Source organism: Ahaetulla prasina, chromosome 18 (assembly GCF_028640845.1).
Source record: "Ahaetulla prasina isolate Xishuangbanna chromosome 18, ASM2864084v1, whole genome shotgun sequence".
NCBI lineage: Eukaryota > Metazoa > Chordata > Lepidosauria > Squamata > Colubridae > Ahaetulla > Ahaetulla prasina.
The window spans coordinates 8,170,144-8,190,773 of NC_080556.1; the positions used below are offsets into that span (position 1 = coordinate 8,170,144).

At 45.5% G+C, this 20,630-nt stretch overlaps 1 protein-coding gene across 1 annotated transcript in view; it reads left to right on the forward strand.

Annotated features, from left to right (window-relative positions):
* The window catches only part of DISP3 (dispatched RND transporter family member 3), a 148,294-nt gene that overhangs the window by 7,706 nt on the left and 119,958 nt on the right, over positions 1-20,630 (forward strand). The window lies entirely within an intron of this gene.

Below are 20,630 nucleotides of genomic sequence, written 5' to 3' on the forward strand. Positions count from 1 at the left end.
GGGCAATAAATTGACTTTGTATATAGTATACAAATAGGATGAAGACTATTGCTTGACATAGTGTAAGCCGCCCTGAGTCTTCGGAGAAGGGCGGGATATAAATGCAAAAAAACAAAAACAAAAAAAACCCTGCATTCTAATGGGAGGGAGGGAGGAGGCAGGGAGGGAGGGAGGAAGGAAGATAGTAATAGCCCTTAGACTTATATATCACTTCACAGTGCCTTACAGCCCGCTTTAAGTGGTTTACAGAGTCAGCCTATTGCCCCCAACAATCTGGTTCCTCATTTTATCAACCTCAGAAGGATGGAAGGCTGAGTCAACCTTGAACTGGTGAGATTCGATCTGCCAAACTGTTGGCAGCCGGTGATTAGCGGAAGTAGCCTGCAGTACTGCACTCTAACCACTGCACCACCACGACACTCTGTGGCAGGGGATTGAATTTTCCTCAGTGAAAAGAGCCTGGAGAAGGAAAGAATTGGGGTGGGGTAGTCTCAGATCCATCCAGCAAGCATGTTCTTAGTTACCTCAGGACTCTAGTCTTATACAGCTGTTTTTGGTAGAATATTAGGAGATTCTTCCTACCAGGAGCTGTTTTGTCAGTGTGGAATGGGCCAACTCGCCACAGGACAACTCAAAAAATTAAAGCAAAATGAATTTCAACGGAACCGTGGCCAACAATAATAAAAGAAAGTCAACCCAGAAATACCAGCATTAATTTTGACGAAAACATGGCAGCCACTGATAAAAGTAACTGAGCGATATGTTGAATACATCATTGACTTGTCCTGTGGCGAGTTGGCTGTGGCATCCTCGGCCTTTGGTCAGTGGAACCTTCTGCCTCAGGAGAAGCCAAGATCTCCTCAGCTGGAGGTATTTAAATTCCCCTCCTTGTCGTTGCTGCAGGCATCGGATTTAAGTACGTTGCGTTGGGTGACCTGGTCATCCTGATCACCTTTGGGCCCCTGGCTGTGATGTTCGCTTATGCCCTCCAGGTGGGCTACCTGTCCATCTCGCCCTTGCTCTACGCCGTGCCCTTGGCCCTCAGCACGGAGGCCATCCTGCACAGCAACAACACCCGGGATATGGAATCCGACCGGCAGGCGGGCATTGTCACGCTGGCCATTCTCATCGGCCCCACACTCTCTTACGTCCTCTACAACAGCTTGCTCTTCCTGCCGTACCTCATCTTCTGCGTCCTGGCTACTCGCTACACCGTCAGTATGGCTCTGCCGCTCCTCACCCTACCCATGGCGTTTTCCCTGGAACGGCAGTTCCGGAGCCAAAGTTTCCTCAAAATCCCGCAAAGGACAGCCAAGCTCAATCTCCTGTTGGGACTTTTTTATGTCTTCGGCATCCTTCTGGCTCCCCCTGGCTCCCTCCCAAAACTCTAGGGGAGATGTCGGGGAATAGAAGGTTTCCTGAAAATAATTCTTCCCAAAAAGCTTTCACAGAATACACAAACACACACACACACACACACATATACATACATGTGTACATATATATATATATATATGTTTTTGTAGGTTTTCATGAGTATGGGTATGTAGGTCTTGGCATTTTCGGGTCTTTTCTCGTGTAAGGTTGAGAGTATCCTGACGACGTTTTGACGAGGTCTCACTCATCATCTTCAGGCTGGTACTTTCGCCTTCGTGCTTGTGCGAGTACCAGCCTGAAGATGATGAGTGAGATCTCGTCGAAACGTCACCAAGATACTCTCAACCTTACACGGGAAAAGACCCGAATATGCCAAGACCTACACACACACACACATATATATATATGTGTATATGTATATGTAGGTATATATATATATATATATATATATATATATATATATATATATATATATGTATGTATATATATATACACACATACATATACACATACACATACATACATATATATGTATACACATGAGTTTATAATCTTCACCAAACCACATAAGATTGGTTTTATTTTTTCCTGCGGACGTCGGATTTCCTGAAATGTTTCTTTTTCACGAAGGGAGAAATCATCTTATAAAGTTCTCGGCTCTCTGAGTTTTGGTTCCTGCTTTTTGCCGTTGTTTCTTCTATTGTCTGCAAAAGGTTCGCACTCCGGGTTAGAACTTCCCCCAAGCAAGGCCAAGTAATAAAAATCCCTTTTAAAACAGATTTTTTTGGAGGGGAGGGGAAAAAAAACAACGCACGGGCAAGAAAAAGCACTGAAACAAGTTAATCATCGCATCTAATACCTTTCCTCCCACCCCCAATGTCTACTTTCTGGTCTTAACGTTTCTATTGGAAGAGCTCTAGAGATTTCTTGTAGTATTCTAGGAAAAATGACCTTGGATCATTTCCCAGCTGTTCTCAGCATGGGAGGTTGAACCCCGGTACTAGATCTTCTTTAGAGTTCAGCTTCTTTGAGTAAGTAAGGCCTCGCCTTACTAATAGAACACTCCATGGAGTGATAACTGCAAATTGTGCAATTGTTCACATCCTCCCTGAACTTAGCTGCCCACGTTGGATTGCAGCATCAATTTGCATATTCCCTCTGCCGCCCATCATCACGTCAACAGAGTCCTTGAGGAAGAGTCAGATAAGATCTGCCAATCATCGTTTCCCAAGAGGCTCCCTTGCTCCAACACCAGTGGCCTGAACGAGAAGCTGAAGGGAGTCCAAACGTCCCATTTGGCGGTAATTTTGAGCAGCAGGAATCGCATCCTGTTGGGGAGAGAGAGAGACGTGCCCCCGAACTGACACAAAACCCAACCAGATTTCTTGGCTTTTCTCTGTCTCTTACGACGCGAACAACGGTGCTTATGTGGATGGCGCTTCGTAATGCTTTGCGCTGGAGATAAGATGCAACATGGTCATTACCGAAGCAAGCAAACGTGTGGTCAGAGATGACTCCGTTCGGTTCACGCAGGTGTTTCGAAGAGCATTGAAGAGGTGCTGCTGGTTTACGGTGGCTTTGGATGGCGCCTCTCCAAGGGTCAGTATGGGGAGGACTTGAGAGCAATTCATGGTTCCCCTGATGTATATTGGGATACTGTTCATCCATACAGAGGCTTGGTACCCTCTAGACTGAATCACACCGGCATTTGAAAGGGATTCTCCTGATGCTTCCAGCTGGGCAGCAAAAACCGGAACCTTGTTTGCCACGGTTTCCAAGCAGGGGTGAATTGCAACCGGTTCGGGCGAATTGGTAGTAAAAAAAATGCTACCAGTTCGGGCAAACCGGTATTTCCGACGATCAGCTGTGACGTGCGATTTATATCAGCTAGAATCGTCGGGTTTCCTGCTTTCTAGCTAATCTAAATCATGTGACACAGCGGATTTCCCCCACCCCACCCCGGTCGCTCTTCTACTTACCTGTGCAGACTCGGAAGGCTTCAAAATGTTCCTTTTTTAACGCCGTGCGGGCACGCCTCAGGTAACAGACTCCCAGAGCGGGTAGCAGGCTTCAGAGGATTCCACCGCTGTTTTCAAGCTACCATTGGTTTTCCTGCTTCCCTCTTTGTGCTGGGCTCGTTCGCCCACCCTCACGCCTGCGATTTCACGCGAGGATCGCCTCCCATTTCAGGGTTCTGAGTCAGGTTTCCGTCCCACCAGACCCGCACCACCCAGCTTCTTGCTTCCTTTCCAAGTTGGGTGGGGGGTGGGGGTGGGAGCAAGGCAAGGCAGTTTTATGAGAATTGAATACGCATTCTGAAGATCTCTGAGAACTAGATGCTTGTGGGGTTGTTACCTTCAGGCACTGACCTCAGGCTGTTGGCTGTCTATTGGCCACCGGACCAACGTATATTTTACAGACAGCAGAAGAAATGTGGTCTTATTGCAGGATGTGAGAAAGAAAGGAAAGGATGGAAGGAAAGAAAGAAAGAAAAAGAAAGGAAGGAAGGAAGGAAGGAAAGGGGGAGAGAGAGAGAAGGAAAAAAGGGAAAGAGGAAGGAAGGAAAGAAAAAGGGAAGGAAGGAAGGAAGGAAAGAAAGAAAGAGAAAGCAAGCAAGCAAGCTGTTTTCCAGGCTCACATTCTCTTTGTGTAAATTTGCTCTGATTCAATTTGTGCCCTGTTTTTTTTCTCTACGCTGCCTGGAGTTCTTCTGAGGCTCCGTTGGCCGCAGCTGGTTTGATATGTCAAAATATCTCTTGTGTTTCTGCCCAGCCACCCCACGGAGGGCTGGCAGAAGAATAAAGCTGTCTTGGCAAATGCTAAGCCTCGCCGGGCATCTCTGGGGTCTGATCTGGCCCAAGGATTTAACGCTGCACAAAGATTTAAAAAGAACATCTGGGACTCCCGCTCGAGCACTGTTTGTTTTTATTGACACCTCCATCATTTTCAATAATAATAATAAAAATAAAAAAGCAGAAGGCAACTTGTCTTTCCTTTTCATTGCTCGCTTAGATTTGGGGGGAACAAAAGCTTTTGTGTGTCTTCAGCTTGCGCACGGAGTGGCCTTGAACAGCAAGGATCTGAAACATCAATGCTTGCTTCCAGTGGTAGGATATGACAAACAAACTGGCTTTGATCATCACACTGTTGTAGCCAACATCCCTGTCCGATACCTCCTGTTCCAATTTTAAGTTTCCATCTTTCGAACCCCGAGTGGCTTTTTCTTCTTCTGCAGAGCCTCCCCTCCCCGCCCCTCCCCAAAAAACCCAACCCAGCTCTGATTTTGTGCATCCTGAAGAGGGCAGCATTTTGCCACTCGTGCCAATAAGGGCCGAGACAGGTTGAATATAAAATATTCAACATTTTATAGGCAGACGATCACTTATGGAGCAGTTCAGGGGCAGCATCTCCAAGTAGGATTTTTTTTTTTAAGACAGAAGAGTAGATGTTTAAAGGTAAAATTTCCCCTTGCGCATATGTGCTAGTTGTTCCTGACTCTAGGGGGCAGTGTTCATCTCAGTTTCAAAGCCGAAGAGCCAGCGCTGTCCGAAGACGTCTCCGTGGTCATGTGGCCGGCATGATTCAACGCCAAAGGTGCACGGAACGCTGTTCCCTTCCCACCAAAGCTGGTCCCTATTTTTCTACTTGCATTTTTTTTACATGCTATCGAACTGCTAGGTTGGCAGAAGCCGGGACAAGCAATAGGAGCTCACCGTGTTACGCGGCACTAGGGATTCGAACCACTGAACTGCCGACCTTTCGATCGAGAAGCTCAGCTGTCTTAGCCCCTGAGCCACCACGTCCCTTTTTATGTTTATAGATGTTTACTGGACCACAATCTTTCCTTGAAATGAAGCATCTTTTCATGCTTATGGAGATTCTCAGTCTTCTGGGTCATGGTTGTCCCAAAGGTGCTTTTTTTCAAGAGGCAACTGGATTTTCTGGTTTTTTTTTCTTTGAAGACCTTTCGCTTCTCATTCAAAAAGCTTTTTCAGCTCTGACTGGATGGCAGGGGAACGGAAGGATTTATATTCCTTGCAGACAGCTGGTCATTTGCATCCTTTTAAAGAGTTGTTGAGGCTGCTTTGAGGTTTTATCTGTGCCCTCAGGGTACACCTGTGGTGCAAATGGGTGCGGAGCCTTCTTGGAACTGCTGAAAGGATTATGTTGTAGACTGGGGATAGATGATGTCGTATCCTTCCCCCTCTGTTGAGAGAGGGCTGTTCAATTTGGACATAGATGGCCTCTTTGAGCCCTTTCCCCAAGAAGTTCCAAGAAGACGCCACAAAGCTGGCAGTGCTACATGGCTCAGAACAGAAAGGCAGCAAGTCGGAGTGGTTGTAATACACCTGTCTGCTCTGGATGAGTTCATTATCACCGGAATCTGACAGATTGCATCTCAAAAGTTTTGAAGGAGCTGGCAGATGTGATCTTGGAACCATTGAACCATATATTTCAAAGATCCTGGAGCATCGGTGGAACTACCGGAGGACTGGAAAAGAGCTGATGTGGTTCCCATCTTAAAAAAAAAAAAAAGGGGTGGGGGGGGAACCAGAGCCAGGAAACTACAGACCCACCAGCGCCAAGGTTCAGTTTTATGCCCAGCACTCTTCAAAATCTCCATAAAAGATCCACGTGGATCTTGACAGACTTGAATACTGGGTCCTACTTAAAAGGAAAGTCAGTGGTGAGGTAGGCAGGAAAACCCAAATACGCAGGTACGGATTAGGCAGGAAAAACCAAATTACAGGTAGGATTAGGCAAGGAAAACCAAATTACAGGTACGGATTAGGCAGGAAAAACCAAATTACAGGTATGGATTAGGCAGGAAAAAAGGTCAGAAATCACTTTTTTGTGCCGTTAATGAATGGTCACTAAACAAACTGTTATAAGTGAAGGACTAGCTGTAAAATATTCGAATGATGACTAAACGAACTGTTGTAAATCAAGGATTAGCTGTAAAAGATTCAAACGGTCACTAAAGGAACTTGTACGTCGAGGACTAGCTGTAAAAGGTAGTTTCTAAGTCCCTGTTTGGACTTAGACCAGTTAAGAATGTCTAGGTGCTAAGAGAAGGTGGCTCAGTGGCTAAGACGCTGAGCTTGTCGATCAAAAGGTCGGCAGTTCAGCGGTTCGAATCCCTAGTGCTACTTTGTCATGGGTAAGCTCCTGTGACTTGTCCCAGCTTCTGCCAACCTAGCAGTTCGAAAGCACGTAAAAAATGCAAGTAGAAAAATAGGGACCACCTTTGGTGGGAAGATGACAGTGTTCCATGCGCCTTTGGTGTTGAGTCATGCCGGCCACATGACCACGGAGGCATCTTCGGACAGCGCTGGCTCTTCGGCTTTGAAACAGAGATGAGCACCGCCCCCTAGAGTCGGGAACAACTAGCACAGATGTGCAAGGGGAACCTTTACCGTTACCTTCAGGTGCTAAGAGAGGTAGTAATAACATCAAGCCATCCACTTAAAATTTAAGCACACACACACATACACACACACAACAGCCTGGAGCCAGAACAGTCAAAACTAATTTAAAGCAGAGCAATTAATAAACTGCAATGAAACCAAAAAGTCTTAAGGCACTTTGAAAACCCCAGTAGTAATTAGGATGCTGTGCGTCACTATGCAGAGAAGAGGGGAAGCCGGGATGCTGCGTTCAGAGGTAATTCCAGGGGGAACACGTTTTGGTGGCTCGAAGCACGGTTCTTGCCGTCTCCCGAGCTCTTCATTTCAATTTCAATTTCGTTTTCGTTCTCTTTTATCTTTCCCTCGTTAAAAAGCCAATTGGGCGGGCCCAGTAAATGGGAAGCGGCAGCCTGCGGCTGTCCGTTGTGCTTGGGAGAAGAACTTGTCCGTCCGGCCATCGGGCGTGGGAAAGCCTCCGAGGGCATTGGAAGAAACGAGGAGGACAGGCAGCTCCAGAAGATAACCAGACCGGTTATCTGGCTATCTTCACTGCTGCAACACTCCCGTTGGAAGGAGGCCCAAAATTGTGACGCTGCGTGCGGAAAGGCCTCGATCACACCTTGGCCGCTCACCTGCGGAAGGTGACGGGGTGAGGAACATCCAGAGATGAAAATGTTCATCCTTTGGGGACCTCTGGAGAAGGAGGAGGAGGTCCTTAGCAATCTCCCTTAATTGTCTTCCTCGGTTTTCTCTTTCACCGTCCCTGGTATTACCAATTGCACGGCCTTGGTTTTTTTTTAAATTCAGACGGCTTTATATAGAACTGTTCATTTAGTGACTGTTCGAACAGCACTGACAAAGTGACTTAGAACCGTTTTTCACATGACCGTTGCGGCATCCCTGTGCTCACTGCGGTGGTGGCTTTCAGCCGGTTCGGACGAGTTCAGGCGAACCGGTTGTTAAATTGCCCCACCTCACCCCTTCCAGAAGGCCCTCGTGTGCCCCATTTTGGCTCCCAGATAATTGCTGGGAGACCTACTAGGTCCCAAACGGGAGTGGGGGGGTGGGGGCGCTGCTCCCCTGTGGCCCGTTTTTGCTCCCAGGAGGCTGCGGAGAGGCCTACTAGGCCCAAAACCGGGCACGAAGGGTGCAGCCCCCCCCCCCGGCCTGTTTTTGCTCCCAAGGGGGTGCAAGAGGCAGAGTGCTGCCTGTCACACCCCCTCACCACGCCCACCATGGCCCCCATCCACCTAGCCGGTCTTTAGGTCAGAGAACCGGTTGTTAAATTATTTGAATCTCACCACTGGTCACGTGATCAAAATTCAGACTCTTCTTCGACAATTCATATTTATGACGGTCGCAGCGTCCCGGGAGTGACGTGAACCCCTTTTGCGGCCTTCTGACAAGCAAAGACAACGGGGAATCCAGATTCGGGTTACTTAACAACCGGGTTACTAACTGAACAACTGCTGTGATTCACTTAGCAACCGTGGCGAGGACCTTCGTAAAATGGGATCGGAACTCAATTGTCTCATTCAGCAACGGAAGTGTTGGGCTGAATTGCGGTCGTAAGTCGAGGACTACCTGTAGTTTTGCTGGCAAAAACTGGAGTAGGACTGCCATTTGTTTTTAACAGAAGCAGAAAAGAACAACCCAAAAAATTTCAGGAAATACAAGGTGACGACACTACCGAATTTAAAAATATGAGGGGAAAGTTGGAAAGTTGGATCTTGATTGATGAAGATTGGATATCATTGATGAACTGGAAATACTAATTTAATTGGAAGATTCTGAAGATTTTAGGAGTGGAATGGACTGATATATAATGGACTGGAAGAAGAATGTACCTTTTTGTTTCTGGAAGGGGAGTTAAGGTCTTAGAGAGAGGAGTGACTATGGATTTGAATTATGTTGTATTTTAATTTATGATTGTTAATTTTATACCCTGTACTTTGTTCTGGGAAGTCTCGGGGTGGAGGGGGAGGAGGAAGTGGGGAGAGGGGAGATGAAGGATCAATGTAAAGGAATGATTGAAGATATGTAATTAAGAAATAGAAATAATTTGAAATGAAATCGGGCTGCTCAGCTGCCATTTCAGAAGGAATGGAAAGGAGAGGAGAGAGTGAAGGAAGAAAGTAGGTAGGAAAGAGAGAGGTAGAAAAGGGGAAAGGAGAGGAAGAAGAAAGGGAAAGAGAGGGTTAGAAAGGGTGGAAGAGAAGAGTAGGGAAAGAGGAGAGGACGTAGAAAAGTGAAGGAGAGGAAGGATGAAGAAAGTAGAAGAAAGTAGAGAAGGGAGGAGGAAAGGTTTGTTAAGGAAGGAAGTGGTAGCTGGGCAGGCCCGAATAAGTAACAAATGAAAATTAATGATTAATGTTGAATAAGAGACTGTATATTGAATAGGTTGTTGGAAAATGGAAATAAAACTTTTTACAAAGGGAAAGTTGGATGGATAAATACACTTAGTCCTCAACTTACGACCACGACTGAGCCCAAAACGTATTTTGCTAAGTGTGCTAAATGTATTAAGCGAGTTAAGTGCCCCGTTTTACGACTTTTCGTGCCACATTTGTTAAGTGAATCACTGCAGTTCTTAAATTGGTCACACGTTTGTTAAGCGAATTTACCTTCCCTGCTGACTTTGCTTGTGAGAAGGTCACAAAAGGGGATCCCATGACCCTGGGACACTGTGTCCGTCATAAATGTGAGACAGCTACCAAGCGTATGAATGTAAACCACATGGCTATGGGGCAGTGGTGAAATCCAGTTTTTTTTTTATTACCGGTTCTGTGGGCGTGGCTTGGTGGGCGTGGTGTGGTTTGGTGGGCGTGGCACGGGAAGGATGCTGCAAAATCCCCATTCCCTCCCCACTCCTGGGGGAAGGCTGTTGCAAAATCTCCATTCTCACCCCACTCCTGGGGCCAGCCAGAGGTGGTATTTGCCGGTTCTCCGAACGACTCAAAATTTCCGCTACCAGTTCTCCAGAACCTGTCAGAACCTGCTGGATTTCACCCCCTGCTGTGGGGATGCTGCATCGGTTGTAAGTATGAAGAATGGTCGTTGTAACTTTGAACGGTCACTAAATGAACTGTTTTAAATCAAGGACTACCTGGGCCCTCTCAGTCCATAAATCGCTGGTTCCACACTTCTCTTCCTCCCCCCCACTCCTTTCCTATTTTTATTTTTGTATTTTGTATGTTAGTAAAGGTAACGGTTCCCCTCGCAGATACGTGCTAGTCGTTGCTGACTCTAGGGGGCGGTGCTCATCTCCGTTTCAAGGCCGAAGAGCCAGCGCTGTCCGAAGACGTCTCCGTGGTCATGTGGCCGGCATGACTCAACGCCAAAGGCACATGGAACGCTGTTCTCTTCCCACCAAAGGTGGTCCCTATTTTTTCTACTTGCATTTTTTACGTGCTTTTGAACTGCTAGGTTGGCAGAAGCTGGGACAAGTCACGGGAGCTCACCCCCTTACACGGCACTAGGGATTCAAACCGCTGAGCTGCCGACCTTTCGATCGACAAGCTCAACAAAATGTTTAAAACACACTTCATAAACGGCTGGGAAACGGCGAGTCGGAGGCTGAGAATGGAATGAAATCATGATTATAAACAAAAATAAAATAAATGATCTTTTTCTCTTCCTAACATCTTTTTTTTAAGGAAGCACACAGATCAATTTTTTTAAAAAGAAAAAAAATTAACTCCCTGATTCCCCCTCCCCACCCGCCCCGATTTGCCTGCCTTAAGAAATGAATTGCTTTTCCAGCTTTACAGAAAGTTTATTTAATTAATTAATTAATTTATTTATTTTGTCAGTCATATATAAGATAACAGGTTGAAAGTCGAAACATAATTTGGATCCATGAAAAGAGTAAGTAAAAAAGGAATATTAGGACAGGGACGGTAGGCAGGCGGGTGCAAGTTATGCACTTGTTTTTCTCTCGAAGGTGGAATGAAATACCCGCCTGGTTTTCCCCCCGCCTTCCCTGCCCCCTTTTAAAAAATCCATAGCTCCGAGCCATGCTAAAAAATTCACGAGGCTGGATCCAACTCCGGGTTGTTACAGCAGAGAGGGAAACCGCCATCCAATTGCCACTTTGGAGTTAAGGCCATCTGTCACCAGTTCGAAAAGCAAGCACTAAAAAGCAAAATTAAGGATGGGTTGGTTTTTTTTCTGGGTTTTTTTTTTTTTTGGCCCAGCCGGCTTTCCATTCTGATCCGTCTGTTGTACCCTCGCGTACCTGCCCTGTCCGTGGCCCGAGTCTCCCGGGAACCTAACCATGTCAAAGCATTGGGAAATCTTGTTGGAACAACGAAAGCATCACAAGTAACAAGCAGGCTGCATCTGTTACCGTGGCAACCACCGGCCGATAGATACGGTTCCCTCTTGCAGATTCCAGCTTCCCGTCCCGATGGCAGAGGATGAAATGAAACAGCTGTTGGTGTGTGGCGGGGGATAAAGGAAGAGGATTAGCATCTGTAAAAAATAAAAAAATAAAAAAAAAGCTACTTTCCCCCATTTTTAATTTTTTTTTGCTAACTGTGCTTCGCTAGGTTTTGAAACAGGGACATGTTTGAAGCCTCTTCCTTTCCGTTCCGAAGTTTTGTTCTTTTTAGCAGCCATCCTTGCTGGGTTTGGTTACCAGTGACTCCAGCTGTTGCAGAATTTACGGGCTGTCGTTTTCCCACCGAGCCATCGTTTCAGATCCTTTCTGCCTGTGGTGAACTGTGGTGTGGCCCTTCTCTTAAAATATGTATGTGTAAGTCAGAGATGGAATTCAGCCGGTTCGGACGAACCGGTAGTGGTGACCTACGAGTGGGCCTGCCCACCCGGCCGGGGCGCAATCCCGTCCTATATCACTGTGATTTTGATGGCGCACGCGCCATCCATGTGTAGATGGTGCACGCGAGCGAATTGTCGTGTTTTGTGATGCCGCACGCACGCACGGATGGCCTGCACAAGCTCACATTTATTTTTATTTATTTATTTTTATTTTATTTGCATTTATATCCCGCCCTTCTCCGAAGACTCAGGGCAGCTTACAATGTGTCAAGCAATAGTCTTCATCCATTTGTATATTATATACAAAGTCAACTTTTATTGCCCCCAACAATCTGGGTCCTCATTTTACCTACCTTATAAAGGATGGAAGGCTGAGTCAACCTTGGGTCTGGTGGGGCTTGATTGCAAGTAATTGCAAGCAGCTGTGTTAATAACAGACTGCATTAGTCTGTTGAGCCACCAGAGGCCCCTATTTCTGGTGTTGGGTGAACCGGTTGCTACAGTATATGAAGCCCACTTCTGGTCTAAGTGTCTAACTGAGATCGCACGGCACGATAGTCCCAATGCTTGCTTGTTTGTCGCTTAGCTGCGCTGTTTCAGCCCAGCCAATATACAGGTAGTCCTTGACTTACGACCACCACAGAGCCCCAAATTCCTCTCGTTCAGTGAGACATTTGGGAAGTGAGCTTTGCCCCGCTTTACAATGTTTCTTGCCACTGTTGTTAAGCGAATCACTGCAGTTAGTGACCTAGTTGTTAAATGAATCCAGCTTCCCTTGCTCGTCAGAAGGTCTCAAAAAGAGGAATCACATGAACTTTGGGACACAGCAACGGTCATAAATACGAATTAGTTGAGAAGCATCTGAATTTTGATCACATGATCATGGGGGAAATGCTGGAAAGGTTGTAACTGTGAAAAAGGGTCCAAAGTCACATTTTTCAACGCCGTTGTAACTGTGAACAGTCATTAAACGAACTTTTGTAAGTCGAAGACTACTGTAATTACAAAGAAATAGAGAATCAGTGAGTGGGAAGGGACTTTAGAGCTCCTCTAGTCTAACCCATGCTAAGTGCAGGTTCCCTCTAGAGCCGTGATGGATAATCTTTTCTGGACCGAGTGACCAGAGTGCAAATGAGTGTGTGCAAAGGCGTGAACCCACAAAATGAAATGTGTGCATGGCCCTCCGCATGCACACACTGGCCCCTCGCATGTGCCCCCCCACACGGCCCCCCGCACACAACCCAGCCCCACACATTTGTGTGCAATCCCCTGCATACTCTGCGCCCCTGCACATGCGTGGCAGAAACCCAATGACCAGCTGGCTGGTGGGAGGTGTGCGCGCATGCGCAGCGGAGCTGAACCGTGCCTGTTGTGGTCCGCCAGCAGCCTGTGGAGCTGGCAACGGAGACAGATGACGATGAGGCTGAGGAAGAACATGGGCTAGTCCAGGAGGCTGGGGAAGGCCTGGATGAGGGCTCTGCGTCGGAGGCAGAGGTGGGGCCAGGGCCATCTGGGAGTGATGTGAGGACCGGAGCCTCCAGAGGCTGACAGTAGTGAGGCAGAGGAACAAGAGGAACCTGTTCCTAGTGCACGCATGAGAAAAGCTGCCAGAAGGCAAGAGCAGCTCAAGCAAAGAGGACGACTCGGGAGTAGGGCCAAGAGATAATTGGCCCCTCCCATAAGTCTTAAAAGACCAGCAATGGCATTTGGGCTCTTTGCCGGAAAACAATGTTGATAGCTTCGTCTTCTTGCACTAATTTTGTATCGTTGTCTTCTGAACTTTTGCCAAGAAAGACCTTTGGCAGTTTGCCTAATTGGACCAAGGTTGGTGATAGGACCGAGGAATTTGTGTTGGGAGGAATTGGCTTTAATTTAGTTAAACTACGCTGGGAATGAAGTAATTCTCAGATGTTCAAACAAATAAAGTTTGTTTGTTTTTACACTGACTGAGTTTCCTACTACCTACCGGGGCCTGGGTCACAACAGCGCCCACAGAGTGGGTGCTGCATGCCACCTGTGGCCGCACGCATACCACAGGTTCGCCATCGCGGCCCTAGAGCATCTCTTGACAGTCGTGTCTTTGAAAAGGGAAAGGGAAAGAATTCTCAACTTAAAAAACTTAAGTTAAGCCCTTCACCATCAGGCTCGGTCTAATGTAGGAACCTGGTCAATACTGTGATTTATTCCATTATAAATAAAATAAAAGCAATAACTCCCAAAAACCAGAGAGGGAGCAAAGCAATTGCGTTTCCCCACCCTCCCAGGGAACGAAATATCGCAGCGTTGTCGATGAACCCAGGTCTGGGGTGAGCCCTTAGCTGCTTCAGAACAAAAGGCAAGCTGTCAGTTGGAATTTTAGTACCATATATATTGGTTTTCGGGTTTTGTCCCATGTAAAATTGGAAGTGTCTTGGCGACGTTTCGACGAAGTCTCATTCGTCATCTTCAGGCTTCAGCTTCGTGCTTCTGGGAGCTCCCAGAAGCACGAAGCTGAAGCCTGAAGATGACGAATGAGACTTCGTCAAACGCCGCCAAGACACTTCCAATTTTACACGGACAAACCCGAACAACCAAAGACCTACATACAAACACTCGTGAAAACCTCAGAAAACAAATATATATATGTTTTCTGAGGTTTTCGCGGGTGTTTGTATGTACCTACATATATATATATATATATATATATAAATATATAAATATATAAATAAATATATATATATATATATATATATATATATATATATATATATATATATATATATATATATATATATAAATAAAAGTAGGTTGATCAATGGCCCAATCCATTGATGAAAAGCCAAGCAATTCATCAAAAAAACCGATGGCCTTTTCAGGCAGAAGCAAGTTTAGGTACTTTTCCGCTACGGCCTGGAGGTGATTTTCTTCCAGTTAATCAGCCGGCTTGGTCACTATTGTGCAGCGCTGAAAGAGATGACAGGATTGGGTGAATGGGGACTGAGTTAGCACTTTGGCCCAGAAATGAGCTGGAATGCTAGCAAAAAAAAAGCAAAGGTTGAGGTGGGGTGGGAGAGAGAAACAGCAAAAACATTATTTCGACTTCTTTATTCTTTATTTCCATCCAGGGTTACCCTCCGGCTGTCTGTCAATCTGCCTGCCTGTCTCTCTCTCTCTCTTGGACCCACACCTATCAGAAAATCCAAGAGTTTTCTCCATTGGAAGGGGAGGGGGAGGGGAGGGAGGAAGGAAGGAGAGATGGGAATGGGGGGAGGAGGAAGAAAGGAGATGGGAATGGGAAGGAAGGAATAAGAAAGGAGGAAGGAGAAGGAACGAAGGAACGAAGGAGAGATTGGAATAGGGAGGGAGGAAGGGAAGGAGAGATGGGAATGGGGAGGGAGGAGGAAGGAAGGAGATGAGAATGAGAATAGAATAGCATAGAATAGAATTGAATTGAATTTTTATTGGCCAAGTGTGATTGGACACCCAAGGAATTTGTCTTGGTTCATATGCTCTCAGTGTACATAAAAGAAAATATACCTTCATCGAGGTACAACATTTACAACACAAATGATGAATCATAGGGTACAAAATTAACACTTAATGATACAACACTTAATGATAATCATAGGGTACAAACAATCAATATCAATATAAATCATAAGGATTACCAGCAACAAGTTACAGTCACAGTCATAAGTGGAAAGAGATTGGGGATGGAAACGATGAGAAGATTAATAGTAGTGCAGATTTAGTAAATAGTTTGACAGTGTTGAGGAATTATTTGTTTAGCAGACTGATGGCATGCGGGGGCGGGGGCGGGGAAACTGTCCTTGTGTCTAGTTGTTCTGGTGTGCAGTGCTCCATAGCGTCGTTTTGAGGGTAGGAGTCGAAACAGTTTATGTCCAGGATGTGAGGGATCTGTAAATATTTTCCTGGCCCTCTTTTTGACTCGTGCAGTATACAGGTCCTCAATGGAAGGCAGGTTGGTAGCAATTAGGAAGGAAAGAAGGAGAGATGGAGGGAGGAAGAGAAGGAGGAAGGAGAGATGGGAATGGGGAAGGAAGGAATAAGAAAGGAGGAAGGAGAAGGAACGAAGGAACGAAGGAGAGATTGGAATAGGGAGGGAGGAAGGGAAGGAGAGATGGGAATGGGGAGGGAGGAGGAAGGAAGGAGATGAGAATGAGAATAGAATAGCATAGAATAGAATTGAATTGAATTTTTATTGGCCAAGTGTGATTGGACACCCAAGGAATTTGTCTTGGTTCATATGCTCTCAGTGTACATAAAAGAAAATATACCTTCATCGAGGTACAACATTTACAACACAAATGATGAATCATAGGGTACAAAATTAACACTTAATGATACAACACTTAATGATAATCATAGGGTACAAACAATCAATATCAATATAAATCATAAGGATTACCAGCAACAAGTTACAGTCACAGTCATAAGTGGAAAGAGATTGGGGATGGAAACGATGAGAAGATTAATAGTAGTGCAGATTTAGTAAATAGTTTGACAGTGTTGAGGGAATTATTTGTTTAGCAGACTGATGGCATGCGGGGGCGGGGGCGGGGAAACTGTCCTTGTGTCTAGTTGTTCTGGTGTGCAGTGCTCCATAGCGTCGTTTTGAGGGTAGGAGTCGAAACAGTTTATGTCCAGGATGTGAGGGATCTGTAAATATTTTCCTGGCCCTCTTTTTGACTCGTGCAGTATACAGGTCCTCAATGGAAGGCAGGTTGGTAGCAATTAGGAAGGAAAGAAGGAGAGATGGAGGGAGGAAGAGAAGGAGGAAGGAGAGATGGGAATGGGGAAGGAGGAGGAAGGAAGGAAGGAGATGGAAATGAGAAGGAAGCAAGTGTAGGAATTTAGCACCCACCCCCCTCCTAGAAGAATGAAATATTTTAGAAAATATTTAAAAGGCAGAATATATTTCCCTGGATGAGAAATGGAGAAACTTGTTTTAAAGACAAAGCAGCTCCCCCCCACCTTTGTCAATGGGCCATTAAGGCCTGAGCCAGTCCATTGTCTACATGACAAAGATAGGATTAGCCCCTACCCATCTAGCAACAGAATCTTACCACATGGCAAGGCTCAAGCAAGCTTGAGAGACAACCTATAACATTAGCTAAGACCCCCACCACCTGGGAGTCTGACAACCAATCAGGATACTCTTCCTGTGCCCCAGAAAGTTCAAAGCTCAGAAAAAGCATAAAGCCAGGGAGCACACAGGATCTCAGCCCTTTTTTCTGTTCAGGATCTCAAGCCATGTGATCCTGACCACCATTAAACCATCTTTCCAAGCAGCCTCCATGTTTCCAGTGTCTTTGTCCCCACTTGGAACTGAACCCAGATGGATATTTCTTCCAACACAAGGAAGGAGACGGAAATGGGAAGAAAGGAAGGAAGGAGATGAGAATGAGAAGGAAACAAGATGGAACTGAGAAGGAAGGAAGGAGATGGAACTGAGAAGGAAGAAAGGAAGGAAGGAAGGAAGGAAGGAAGGAAGGAAGGAAGGAAGGAAGGAAGGAAGGAAGGAAGGAAGTTATTTGGCAGAACCAGTGAAGTTTTCTGGTGCATCCTGGAACCGCCATTCATCCGCCTGTTTCCTGCAGACTTCTGAAGCTGCCCAGTCCCCTGGAAAGGTAATCACGATTTCCAACATCTGGCTGGAGGCAGGAAGCAGGAAAGAGCAATAAATCGTCCTGCCATTCCTTATTAAGGAAAAGGAGCTGGCATCTGCTTGGAACAAGTTTGTAATTGGTGTAATGAGGATGGAACCAATTACCACATGGCCTATTTAAACATGCAGATGAGCGGGAAGAAAAGGGTTGCAAATGGGTGCCGAGCTTTCCTTCTTGGAACTGCTGAAAGGATTTTTGTTGTAGACCGGAGACAGATGATGTCGTGTCCCTCCCACTCTGTTGAGGGAGGGCTGTTCGATTTAGACATAAATGGCCTCTTCGTTCTCTCGGTTCCAAGAAGACTCTGCACCCATTTGTACCATTCAGGTGACTCTGAGGACACAGATAAAAACCTCCAAGTGGCCTCAACGACCCTCTAAAAGGATGCAAATGAACGGCTGTCTGCAAGGAATATCAATCCTTCCATTATTCCCCATCATCCAGTCGGAGCTGAAGAAGAGTTGTGCCTTAGAATTCTTGATGAAGGTATCTTTTCTTTTATGAACACTGAGAGCATATGCACCAAAGACAAATTCCTTGTGTGTCCAATCACACTTGGCCAATAAAAAAATTCTATTCTGTTCTATTCTATTCTATTCCATTCCATTCTATTCCGTATTTTCTATTCTATTCTATTCTATTCTATTCTATTCTATTCTATTCCATTCCATTCCATTCCATTCCATTCCATTTCATTCCATATTTTCTATTCTATTCTATTCTATTCTATTCTATTCTATTCTATTCTATTCTATTCTATTCTATTCCATTCCATTCCATTCCATTCCATTCTATTCCATTCCATATTTTCTATTCTATTCCATTCCATTCCATTCCATTCCATTCCATATTTTCTATTCTCTTCCCCTCTACCCTTTCCTTCTATTCTATTCTATTCTATTCTATTCTATTCTATTCTATTCTATTCTATTCTATTCTATTCCATTCCATTCCATTCCATTCCATTCCATTCTATTCTATTCTATTCTATTCCATTCCATTCCATTCCATTCTATTCCATTCCATATTTTCTATTCTATTCCATTCTATTCCATTCCATTCCATATTTTCTATTCCATTCCATTCCATTCCATTCCATATTTTCTATTCTCTTCCCCTCTACCCTTTCCTTCTATCCTATCCTATCCTATCCTATCCTATCCTATCCTATCCTATCCTATCCTATCCTATCCTATCCTATCCTATCCTATCCTATCCTATCCTATCAGAAGCGAAATGTCTTCAAAGAAAACCAAAAAAGTCCAGTTGCCTCTTGAATAAAAGCACCTTTGGGACAACCATGACCTGGAGGACCGAGAATCTCCATAGACGTTTACCATAGTGCACATGTGCCCAGCACCATGGACCACTATCGTACTAACTACCGTGTTGCCCCCCCACCCCCCCGATTGCCACGGGATTTGTTTCGAAAGCTTTGAGACTTCTTCTTGTGTCAGAGATCCCAACCCCCGAGCCGTGCCGAATGCACATCACTGGCTCCCGAAAGTGGATCAGGGGGAATCAGACAACGTGTGAATAAGCCCTGGGATGATTGATAATGAGCAGGAGCCGAGAAATCAATGGTGTTAATTCCTAGCCTGTCAGAGGGAGAGAAAATTAATGAGAAAATCTGTCTCGCTTAATGGCATTTGCACATTTTTCCGAGGGTGATAAAATTGTTTCCAGGTGCGGGCCCGCCATTGCATACTTGACTTAGTTTGAAGGGGTGCAAAAAAGTGAAAAGGGGAGAGGGAGATAGCCTGGAAATGGGGGGTGGGGGATTTGGCAGGCAGAGCTACCTTCACGTTGTTTGTGGGGGCAAAGGCCCCCTCCCGCATCATTCCCTAAAAACAAGTCATGGTTTGTACAGCTTTGTAGCTTGAATAAATCAGTAGGGCTGCCGTTCCTCAGCTGCAAAATTTGCTAGAGGATCTTGGTGGCTTGTCTTGGTGGCCTACTTCATGTGAGTGTTGTGAGTATAATGTAGGAAGCATAAAGGGAAAGGAATCTTTGTGGCTTTGTGGCTTCACTATAGTGAATGGTGCTCTTCTCTTCGCTGTCTGAAGACATTTCCGCGGTCATGGGGCCAGCATGATGTCACCGAGCACTGTTATCTTCCCACCAAAGTGGTACCTATTTAACTACTCACACAATCATGCTTTCGAACTGCTAGGTTGACAGGAGCTGAGGCGAGGACATGAGCTCACCCTGTTAGGTTAGGTGACTGGGCATGGCCAATAATAATAAATAATAAAAATAATAAAGTATACAAAACTTGGGAACGCACCGGTCTACCTTCTTTAAAAATAGAGGCACTGGTCTATTAATTGCCTTTTTTTAGGAGCGCACCGGTCTACCTTCTTTAAAAATAGAGGCACCGGTCTACTAGCCGCCTACAGTGCTGATCAGCTGTAGTGTGGCCCTTTGAAGCACTGCAACAAGCATTTAAGGCTGTTTGCAGCTATATCATCCCTGAGAGCTTCAGGGACAGAGAAAAGGAACAACAAGGCTTGGGCAGTGGGGAGGCAGGGATTTTTGCTACCAGTTCCCCGAACTACCCGCCCTCATCGCTACCGGATCGCACGATCCGGTCTGAGCCGGGAGCATTTCACCCCTGCGTTGTCTCCTTGAAAATGGTCACTAAAGGAATGGTTGTAAATTAAGTCCTTCTTCTTAAATGTATCGGCCACTTGCATGGGTCCTAGGATGAATGGGGAGCAGCGATTCTGTAAACGTGGTCTGGGTTTCTTACCTAGCATTTTTTTTCCCCAGTAGGTTTTCCCATCTGCAGCACGGCAGGCAGCCAGAGGTGTTTTAAGACTTGAGACAGGTGCCTGTGAGCTTGGCTGGACTAACTGACTCGGGGGTAGGGGTGGAGGTGGGGAGTGAGTGACCTCATTGCTTAAAATCAAAGTCTGCGGGGGAGAAGTCGAAAACAAGGGATGATGAGGCTTGTTATTTCTCTATATGATGCCCCGGTCACCCTGGGCCACTGAGAAGAGGGATTAGTTTTTCGTTTCTGCCCAATAATCAGAAAATCCGCCACCTTCCAAGGTAATTATGAAGAACTGTCAACCAGGGTTTCTAGCCGGGGATTAAATTTTTCCAACTTTCCTTAGTTTCCCCTCTTGAGAAACAAAAGGATCTTCTTTGCCCTTTATCCGATCATTGTTTCTTCTTCTTCTTCAAAAAAAAATAAAAATAAAAATAATGACAACGTCTCCCTTTTCAAGGACTTGGAAGAGAATGTTGTTCTCTTCTTAGCTGAGGGAGAGCTTTTGTTTTCTTTTTCTGTGGGATTATCTCCTAGAACTCAGTGCCGTGTGATAAGACTTTGAGAGAGAGAGAGAGAGAGAAAATGATGTGTCTCTAAGACCCTTAAAGAGTAAAAAGGATT